We start from the raw sequence: 10,911 nt of genomic DNA, 5'->3' as shown, positions 1-10,911 counted from the left end.
ACCGTAAAGGTTAGTACATAATTATTGCTGCTCTAAGCCACTAAGTTACACAGCATTAGATAACTAATGCAAAGCCTATAGGCATCAGACTTCACATACATTATCCTATTTAATTCTCATAAAGTAGAACATCTCATTTTACAGATGAGGAACCTGCTGCCTGGAATTATTGAAGAATTTATCACATGGTCATGGGAGCTGGTCCACAGCCCTGCTGGGCTTTATACTCAGGATAGGTTATGTAGGTCATATGACTACATGTCAGGCCCTGGGGACACAGTCATGGAAACTGGTGAGTGAAGTGTTGATCAGAGGGAGAGGCTCCTGAACAGGAGAAGGGGAAACATCATCAAGTTCTGTGGGAAGAATGGAAGGAGCTAAATTAGCAACGTCAGTAGCAAGTCTGCAGGTCAGCTTGAACTTGAGGGTAAGGAATGAGAACTTTGGCAAAGAGGAAAGCAAAACAAGGTGAGAAAAATAATATAAATAAATAAAATTCAAAAAAAAATACCCAAAAACGGTTATATCCTTTTAATAGCAAATGAGAGGGTAGCCAGGGACACAGTAGGAATCAGTCCAAGTGGAGTAAGAGTCTCTATCAAAACTACACTGCTCATTTTCTGTTACTAGTTGCCCTGGCAATAGGATCCCCACCTTATTGTAATGATATTTAAATGAGAAAAGTGCATGATACTCACATGTGTCTAGTTACCTTCACCTTCTTAGGAGGTCTGAGTAAAATTTGGGCAGAGTTTTGTCCCAGAAAAAGAATTATACCAAAAAAGGAAACTAGGAGAATATGACTCATGGTCTGGGGCTCAGCCTCCCAGGAAGATCTTCCAGATACCCCTGATCTGTTTCTTTCCCTCATAACGCTGGTAGGAGTCAGTGTTAAGTAATAAGGCTTGCACCTTTTCATGTCTGGTGCATTCTGGTTTTAATCTAAAGGAAACCCTGTAAATCAGGGCCCCAGCCTGCCCAGCTGCTCCCTCCCAGAACTCTGTGTGAGGGATTAGAATCCTGTAGGTGCCCTGCTGTTTGGACAGCTCTGCCGGCTTTGACCATTCCTGAGAGTCGGGCTGGCTAAAAAGAGTATATTTGCTTCCTAGAGCTGCCATGACAAAATACCGTAAACTGGGTAACTTAAAACCACAGAAATATATTATCTTATAGTTCTGGAGTCTAGAGTCTGAAATCAGGATGTCAGGAGAGCCGTGCTCTCTCTGAAGTCTTGTGTAGGGGGATCATTCCTTGACTCTTGCTCGCTTCTGGTGGTTTTCTGGCAATCTTGAGTGATTCCTGACTGCCAGCTGTAGCACTTCAACCCCCGCCTTCATTGTCACATGGCCATTTTCTCTGTATGTGTCTATGTGCCTTCTAATTAGGACACCGGTCATATTGGAGTGGAGCCCACCCTAATGACCTCATCTTAACTGGATTACATCTGGATTACATCTGCAAAAAAAAAAAAAAGATGTAAGGTCACATCCTGAGGTATTGGGGGTTAGGATCTCTGCAGGAGAATGTGGTGGGGTAGGGGCACAGTTCAACCCATAGCGGAAAGGAAGTAGGACCCACAGTCAGGAGAAATAGGCCAATGGAGAAATGACCCAAAATGAATACCCCAAGGTGATTCACACTTTATATACACCCACCTGCACCCCCGTGACAGTCCTTCTTCCCTTAGCTCCTCACGTCCCTTGCAGTCCTCACAACACTACAGTTAATCTAAGAGATAAGGTGCCAGGCTGCAAGGATGAAGATTTGGCTTGGCAGGACTCTGCCTCTGGCTGAGTGTGTGACTTTTCCAAGTTGCCCACCTGTGCACCTGATCAGTGACCTTCAGATGAGTGTCCCTCAAACATACAGCAGCTCATGAGTCACTTGAGCTTTGGTCAGGCATTCACGCTGGGCAGGAGTTTCATCAGCACAGCAGACAGGTTACTCCCTAGACAGGCTCTGGGTCTCAGGTGTATTTTCTAGCTGCCATCGTCACATCTGCAACTGATCCTTTAGGAAAGGGAATAGGCAAAAGGAACTCTAGTCCAAAAATACTTAGGGGACAATATGGAAATGGCATGCATCACTCCTGGTCACATTCCATCGTCCAGAATCAGCTACATGGTCACACTCAGAATCCAGGGATGCTGAGAAACGGTTTCTAGCTGGGTGGCCATGTGTCCGGTTAAAAATCAGGAGTTCTATTATTAAGGTAAAAGGCTAGAATGAATATTAGTGAAAAACTGTCTGTTGCATTCTTTATACATGTTTTTTTTATATTGTGAACTTCTGTGCCATAATTTTTGAAAATTTTATTTTAACATTTGCATAGTTTTCAACCACATAGTTTTATAATAACATCATTATTTTCCTCTTGTTAGACATTTATAGTGTTAAACTTTTGACATTAGAAGTAATGCTACAAAGAAAAAACTCACCAATCTTTGTGCAATTCTCTGATTATCTCCTTATGATAATCTCCTGAAAGGTTTTCCTGAGGCCCCTTGACCCAGGTCTTTGATCCAGGGACCAAATTAGCCTGAAGAACTGCTGATCCAGGTCATCTTTGAGAAAAGTGAGTTTCCTATGGTCTTAGCACATTCTGCCCTTCCCCCATGCCACCTTGCTTTGTCCAGCTCTTCTTCTAGGCCCAGGGCTGGCTACCAGCAGCAAGCTACTTGCTTGGGAGATAATTTGTAGCCAGATGTGCCATTGCTAGATGTTTTCAGAGGGTTTGATTTGAAGGGTTTGCCTTGAAATTGTGTCCCGTGCATCCTTACTATTTTTACTCATCAACTGTATTTGCACCCTGCTTCACAATTTGCAAGACGCTTAACTACACATGATCTCATTGGCTGGGTCCAACAGTGATTTTTCTGAAACACAAATCTGATACTACCACTTTCATGGCTTAAACTCTTTGAAGAACCCTTGGCATTCTCCGATTCAAATCTAAATTCCTTAACATGATTTATAAATCTCTCTGACTGACACATCAATTAGCTTTTACCTAATAATAATAATAACTTAATGGATGAAAACAAAAGCCATTTATTTAGCTTGTGATTCTGTGGTGCTTTGAGCCAGTATCAGCAGGGCTCACTTATCCATCCATGGGCAAGTGCAGGTCAGCTGTGTGACTCTGTTTCTGAAGATAGCTGGCTGTAGACTGGGGTGACCAAGAAACTGTGGCAAGCATCTCTCATCATCCATGAGGATACCCTGGACCTAATAGAATGTCATTGTTGGGCTTCCCTGGTGGCACAGTGGTTGAGAGTCTGCCTGCCAATGTAGGGGACGCGGGTTCATGCCCCGGTCTGGGAAGATCCCACATGCCGCGGAGCGGCTGGGCCTGTGAGCCATGGCCACTGAACCTGCGCGTCCGGAGCCTGTGCTCCGCAATGGGAGAGGCCACAACAGTGAGAGGCCCGCATACCGCAAAAAAAAAAAAAAGTCATTGTAAGGTTCCAAGAGTAGCAAAAAGCTTCCATGTACAAACATTTTTCAAGCCTCTTCTTGTGTCACATTTGTTCATTTTTCATGGGCCAAAGCAAGTCCCACAGTCAACTCAGAGATGGGAATAGACTTCCCCTGTTAATAGGAGGAAAAGAATCTGTGGCCATTTTTACCATCTACCACCTCTTTCTCGAGTCTTGTCTCTTTTTGTCCCTACTTTCATCTCTATGGACTCTGTTCCAGGCAAATGGAACTGTTCACAACTCCCTCACCCTGCCTTGTTTTTTAGGCTTTTGCTCATGCTAATGCCTTTCCTGCTCTGTCTTCCCACTATTCACCTAGGCAGCTCCTGCAGGTCCCATCCTGGTGGTCCTTTCCAACAGGAAGCCTTCTCTCATCTCCAGCTCCCTGTGCTTCCTCTTATAACCCTTACCACACTCTGTTACAAATGTCTGTTTTCTTGTCCATTTACCCCACAAGACTATAAGGTACTTGAGAGCAAGATGTTTTCTGATGCATACTTGGTACCTAGTGTCATACAGTAGGAAGCACAAAGCTATTTGTTGGTCAACTGATCAACTGCATATGAATGAAAGAAAATAGATGTAGGAAAGCCTTTTGCAAATCTGCAGACAGTTACTTCACAATGATGGAATCTTTGGGCTGGAAGGGACCTTAGCTATCTTCCTGTCTATGCATAAATCCTTAGAATAACATTGTTAAAAATTGCTTCTAAGTCCACTGGGCACATCCCTTCTAAGGGATGAGAAACTCAGCTCTTCATCACAGATAATTCTATTGCTGAACTGTTTTCAGGCTTGAAACTTTTTCTCTCCAGTTGAACCCAAATCTATCTCCCAGTAACTCCTACCTGTTGCCCAAGACCTTCCATCCGAAGCCTCAAAGGTAAAGGTAATCTGTTTCCCATGCATCAGGCCTCTTCATCTGAGATCTAGCAACTGTTGCTCTTAGTATATTCTCACAACCCTCACCATCCTGGTGGCCTTCCTCCTGGCATGCCCAAGTGTGTGTCTGTTTTTCCTGGAAAATGACATTCAGAACTGGACAGGATATTCCCCTGGAACTGGGGGATGCACCTCTTGGTAAACCATTTGTCAAGACCATGATGGCAGCCACGAAGTTTAGGAGTGCTGGGAATTGTAGCTCCCACAAGGATGGAACTCAGCCCTGAACCAAAACATTAGGATGACATTTCTAACTCAACACAGGCACTGGCAGGAGGAAAACCTGAATGTTTTTTACTTGTTCTTATCATTCGTATCCAGGTCAAGGCCCCAAAAGGCCAAATTTTCCAGACTTCAAATACCTCTGATAAAAAGAGGGAAGGGGTGTTGAGGTGTGTTCCATCATGAATAGATCACAAGCTTCGGAAGGAAACAAACATGGACTGGATAACAAAATGCTTTAGATGCCTGTGTTAGGAAAGGGAGTTAATCCCCTAGGGTTTGCATTTCCTCATCACCTCCTGGGCTACTGTTAGGATCATGTGTGTGTAATTAGAGCTAACATTTGTTTGGAACTTGTCATATGTCAAGCCGAGTGTGTACACACATTTTATACATTTTAACATGTGCCTACCTTTGCCAAGAAGGTTCTGTTATTATGCTCATTTTGTAGAAGAGGAAACGGAGGCTCAGAATGTTAAAGTGATTTGCCCAGTGTCACAGAGCAGGTGAGTGGCAGTGCTGGGCCATAAACCCAAGTCTTTCCAGCTCCAGACTACAGGCACCCAGTGAACCCTCAAGCCATCTTGGTACCTGCAATTCCACATCAAAAGTCAGAGGAATGGGTGATTCCTGTCCCTAGATGGTGACTGACGTGAGCTGCTGCAGCTCAGTAACCACAGGGCTCACACAGCCACCGTGCTCAGCCCTCAGTGGTAAAAGCCTGGCAAAGATGCTCAGCTCAGAACAATATGCCATCAGTCTCTTGGGGTTTGGCAGCAGTGACCAGTTTTGTTGCTATACTGGCATACCTTCCCAGAGATAAAGTAGAAAGCAGGAAAAAAAAATTTTTAAGGGAAAAAGAAAACCCACCCCTAAGTGTTATTTTGCTAACAGCCTCAACTTTGTAATAAATAAAGACTGCAAGTGGGAAGAAAATGCATAAAATGAAAATAAGCTGAATGAATCATGGAACACACTATGTACAATATATAAATATTCATGTTAAATGACCTTTTACTCCAATTCCTGGTTCTCCTGTGTACACTTAGGGCTGAGTGGTTTTGTTCGGGAGGGCTTAGTTACTGACACAATTGCGTGTCACTTTTAGGAGAGCATGAGGAATAACTAAGAATGATTAGCACAGGTCCGAGTAACGTCAAATCCCAGTGTAAGCCCCAGGAGCTCAAGCACCCTCTCTGCCTTTGGCAAGGGAACAGTAATCCATCTCTTGGTCCTTCCCAGTCAACGGAAACTGAGCTGAGGGAGAAAACGGGAAGAAAATCCTTAATCTTAGCAACAGCAGGATCTGGTATTTTAGCTGTGGAGCTTAAAGAAAAAAACAAAACAAAACAAAAAGCCTTGTTGAAAAGTTCAAGTCTAGGTAACCAGTTTCTGAAAAAGTCTTTTGTATGAGTGGGGAGATGGGCTGTGAGGGCAAGAAGGAACGAGGGCCAGGCAGGGAGGGGCCCTGCTTTCCTGCCCGGGAGGGGGTGGGTTCCCTTCCTGTGGGAAGAATGTGGCTGCGTTGCTAAAGGCTGGTACAGACTGCCACGGTGCTGATGGGCAGGCCAGCAGAGGGAGGCCAGTGTGCCTGGAGGCTCAGCTGACTCAGGGGCCAACATTCTTTCCTTTGTTCCGCTCTGGCCTCCCAATGACCTTGAGGTTAAACTACAGTCAAGCCCAACGGCCATGATAACATGTATCTCACTCCTCTATGCGGCTATGAGCTGCTTCCCACCAAAGGCAACATTCTAAATGTGAGCTCTTGGAATTTCCAGAGCGATGAGTCGATGAGTCGGAATCTCGCTCTCTAAGTTACCCCAGCTTGTCCCCACCTGGAAAAGACATGGTGTGTGTAGTTTGTGTGTGAGTGTGTGTATTTATACCATGTTAGGTAATGATCTGCATGCCAAAATGGATCCTACATAAATAATTTTATATATAAGAACAGAATGACTTTAAAGTGCTAAATCTGGCTTTTTCCTGTGCCTCATGGACATAAATTCATTACATCAGCCTTTCCTTCAAACAAGGGTGTATAGTCCATGGAGTTAAAACTTTCTAAACTTTCTATAGCTCTGTGCATTTACTCCAGTTAATTCAATAAGTACTTCCTGAACACGTACTATGAGGCAGGAATGCCAACACAGCCAGTGTAGAGAAAAACAGAGACTCTGCAGTCAGACTGGATTCAATTTCTGGCTCTGCTACTTGGACCTTTGAGAACTTAGGTTAAAAAGTTGAAACTTTTGGTGCCTCAGTTTCTTCATCTGTAAAGTGAGGGTAACAATGCCTCAAAGGGCGACTGTGAGGGTTCATGAAGATGCATGTAGGACGCGTAGTAAAACAGTGTCTGGAATCCAAAATTCTTCGCAAGTGTTTGCTGGTATTAAATCTCAGATGCTACCTGCAGAGAGGGCACCCCCTGACAGGGAGCATCTTGACAAGTCGAGGCCCCATTTCCCACCCCTCCAATAACCCAAAGAACGCTTACTCTTTCAAGAACCACTACTTTAGTGACTAGTAGCTTAAATCACATTTTCTTCATAATAGCATGGCCATATGCTACCAGAAATGGCAAAGACAAGATGATAGGAGTGCAGAAAGTGGAACAGGGTGCAAGAAGTATTTGAGCATTCCTCAGAGAGGAGAAACAAAACTTAACTTTCGGGCTTCCCTGGTGGCGCAGTGGTTGGGAGTCTGCCTGCCGATGCAGGAGACACAGGTTCGGGCCCCGGTCCGGGAAGGTCCCACATGCCGCGGAGCGGCTGGGCCCGTGAGCCACGGCCGCTGAGCCTGCGCGTCCGGAGCCTGTGCTCCGCGACAGGAGAGGCCACAACAGTGAGAGGCCCTCGTACCGCAAAAAAACAAACAAACAAACAAAAAACTTAACTTTCCTTTTATACCAAAGGAAGCACAGACTTATTACGTGGGCTTGGGTGGGGACCACGTGTATAACCCTCTATTACTCCAGACAGGTCCTACTTCATGTGCTCAGCCCTCAGTCATTGACAACTATTTCACTTTTGACCTAGAAAAGAGAAATACTAATAATCTTGGCTAACTTTCATTAAACACTTGATGCCCAGAACTGATAGCCCTTAATGCCATTTCATTGTTTAATCAGCTGAGCCACGCCGTGAACGAGTTTGTGCCGGATGTTTGACCTACACAGCCATCCCCACTCTCCTCCACTTTGCTCTCTGCCCTGGCAGGCTGGTCTGTACAGATTATATTGCCTCCTCTCATGTCCTCCAGCTTCTAGCTGGGTTTGGCCAGCAGGGAGCCTTAGGAGAGCAGAATTTTGGAGAAAGGAAGGAAAGTCAAGTCAGATTGCCCGCTGCCTCCCGTAAAGTCATTTCCGGTGGACTAAGGTCATAACTTTTCTCAGAGACCTTTTTTTTTTTTTTTGCGGTACGTGGGCCTCTCATTGTTGTGGCCTCTCCTGTTGCTGAGCACAGGCTCCGGACGCACAGGCTCAGCGGCCATGGCTCACGGGCCCAGCCACTCCGCAGCACGTGGGATCCTCCCGGACTGGGGATCGAACCCATGTCCCTTGCATCGGCAGGCAGACTCTCAACCACTGCGCCACTGGGGGAGCCCTCAGAGACCTTTATTAAGAACCACTGCCCCATTTTGGTTCCTGTTCCTTCTTTCTCCCCTCTTTCCTAGTGGCTTAGGAGTGGCTTAGCTCTGTGCTGTTAACCTGGGTTCCCTCATTATCTAGGGTGGTTCCCTAAACCTTTCACACATCTATGATTTCTCCTTTTGTGAACAAGTCCTGTTTGAATGATCCTTATCTGAGTGCAGTACCTATTTCCTGTTGGGATCCTGATACACAGATACTATTATTATTCTCATTTTACAGGTAGGTCTAGAGGGGTAAAGCAACTTGTCCACCTCATAGCTAGTCAGTGGCAGAATTGGATTTCAAAACCAAAACTGTCTAAATCCAGAGCCCATGTTCTTAACTGCTGTACTGTAGCAGCGACAAACAGTTCTGGACAAGGCAGCCCAGCTGGGAAGCCTGGGAGATGCAGCCTCAAGCAACACCTCATGGAAACCTGCAGTAGGAAGAACTACATAGTACAGGCAGATTGAATACCTGTCAACTTCTTTATCAGGCAGGGGCTAGCACATGTGAACTGGGGGTGAAAGATGAACATACTGTTAGGTCTCTTTGTCCTGGGCAGAAAACATCTGCTGGTGCAGAGAGGCCGTGTGGAGCTGTCAGATCTCACTCACATTCAACTCTCGGCTGGGAATCACACTCCAGGACGCCTTTGGCCTTTCTCTAATTGTCCTGGCCAAACCGTGAGAGGCTCCCATTGGGGCAGAGTCTTATTTAAAACAGCCAACCAGACCAGGACAGGCAATGATTGATTCTTCATCCAAAAGAAAAAGCAAGGCTACTTTTTCCCCTGAGCATCAAATTCATTCACTAGACCCCAGGAGAATTCATAGCGGGAACTAACTGAGGATGTCATTTTCATCTAAGCAGGACTGCCCTCCGCATGCTGGCTTCCATCTTCCACCTCAGGAAGCTCAATGATCTATATTTAATGCTGCAATACTGAGGCTTCCTCTGCAGAGTGAGGAATTTATCATCTCAGGCTTCAGATTAAACAGAGAGAATTTTTTAGCTAAAGTAGTTACGTATACACATTTCCATAAATGGTTTTATGATAAAATAAGAAGTCTACTTCCTCTGCCTAAAGCATAAAAAAAAAAAAAGAGTTTAAGCAAAGACTCTCAACCATGCCTTCTTCCAAGGAGTTCTGTTATCTCTTGTCTCCATCTTGGCCCTCGCTGCCCTGAATCGTGTTTACAGGTCACCCCCTGCAGCGGAAAGTGAGATCCTTGTAGGCAGATCATGTGCCTCTTTCATCTCTGTGTCTCCAGCCCAGCCCAACACCTGGAACACAGCAGGCACTCTATATATATTGTGGGATGAAGAGACACATGGATGCCCCCAGAGCACCCTACAAGGACTGTCATCAGAGTGTATTATCCAATTATATGTTGACTCATCAGCCTCACCCACAAAGGCAGACACCATATTTCATTTAATTTTATACCTCCTATGTTTGGAGCATCATGACTGCTCAAAACATGTTTTGCAGAAAAGTTGGTAAAACAGATGTAGCAAGCAAGAAATACAGCTTCGTTAACACTTACCTTCCTGCATTCCTTGGAGATACCTGTCCAGCTCCTTGGGTTGGTGTCTCTGGGCTAAATGGTTGCAATTATATGACATTCTGGAAAAGACAAAAATATGGAGTCAGTAAAAAGCTCATTGGTTTCCAGAGTTTCAGGGGAGGGATGAATAGACGGAACACAGAGCATTTTTAGGAGGTAAAACTATTCTATTCGTGATACTGTGATGGTGGATACATGACATTATGAGTTTGGCAAAACCATAGAGTGTACAACAAGGAGTAAACTCTAAGGTAAACTATGGACTTTAGTTAATGGATCAATATTGGTCCATCAATTGCAACAAATGTATCACTAACGCAAGATGTTAATCATAGAGGAAGCTGAGGAGGGGGAGGAAAGGGGGTTTATGGGAACTCTGTACTTTGTTCTTAATGTTTCTGTGTATCGAAAGCTGCTCTAAAAATGTAGAGTTTGCTAATTTAAAAAATTATGCATCTTAGCTGGTCACTCAATATGGAAAATATAAGAATAGAGGGGCATTGGCTCAAGTAGGGGGCGTAGCCCCCCCTCCACTTTATATCCACAAACACATCTCAGGTCTCATTTTCCTTCTCTTGGGTCCCTGAGTCATTTGAAAACTTCTCGTTTCCCTCCCCCACCCCCCAGCTCCCACCTCCACTCCTGGCACCATAAATGTACCCTGAGTAGCTTGAACTAGCTCCTGGCTCTGTAGCCCAACCTTGAAACCCATGGATTCTTCTTGAGTCTTCTCATGGACCTCTGCACAACATACCTGATTTAAACTTTTCTCATTTTGGCTTGTCCACTGCATTCAATGAGAAATCCCTGTTTGGGCCCAACCATCTCCCATAAATTCCCATTCAGGACCAGTGCGTAGGGGAGATGAGATAGCCAAGGAATGCAGGGAGAAGGGAACATTAATTTTGAACTGGCTATATGTGAAGCCAGACTGTTTTCATATTCCAAAGTCACAGCCGAGACTCCCCAGCAATCCTGCTGATAAACACACCCTAACTGCCAACAAAGAATCGAAAAGAGAACTAAATAACCCCTTGAAGCAAACCAGAGCAGGTTAAATAAAAGCGGT

The 10,911-nt window shown here is 44.9% G+C and overlaps 1 long non-coding RNA gene across 2 annotated transcripts in view; it reads right to left on the bottom strand.

The window, feature by feature from the left end:
* Positions 1-275: 275 nt before the first annotated feature.
* The window catches only part of LOC132413268 (uncharacterized), a 35,479-nt gene continuing 24,843 nt past the window's right edge, over positions 276-10,911 (bottom strand). For both annotated transcript variants that reach the window (XR_009516656.1, XR_009516655.1), the window contains exons 3-5: positions 9,822-9,901; positions 1,821-2,010; positions 276-1,455 (exon numbers count right to left, since the gene is read on the bottom strand). This is a non-coding gene — a long non-coding RNA (uncharacterized lncRNA). The remainder of the gene's footprint in view (positions 1,456-1,820; positions 2,011-9,821; positions 9,902-10,911) is intronic.

This window comes from Delphinus delphis, chromosome 17 (genome assembly GCF_949987515.2).
Source record: "Delphinus delphis chromosome 17, mDelDel1.2, whole genome shotgun sequence".
In the NCBI taxonomy this organism is placed as follows: Eukaryota; Metazoa; Chordata; class Mammalia; order Artiodactyla; family Delphinidae; genus Delphinus; species Delphinus delphis.
Note: the sequence above shows the minus strand (reverse complement) of the source record. Positions and strands in the feature narration are given on the sequence as shown.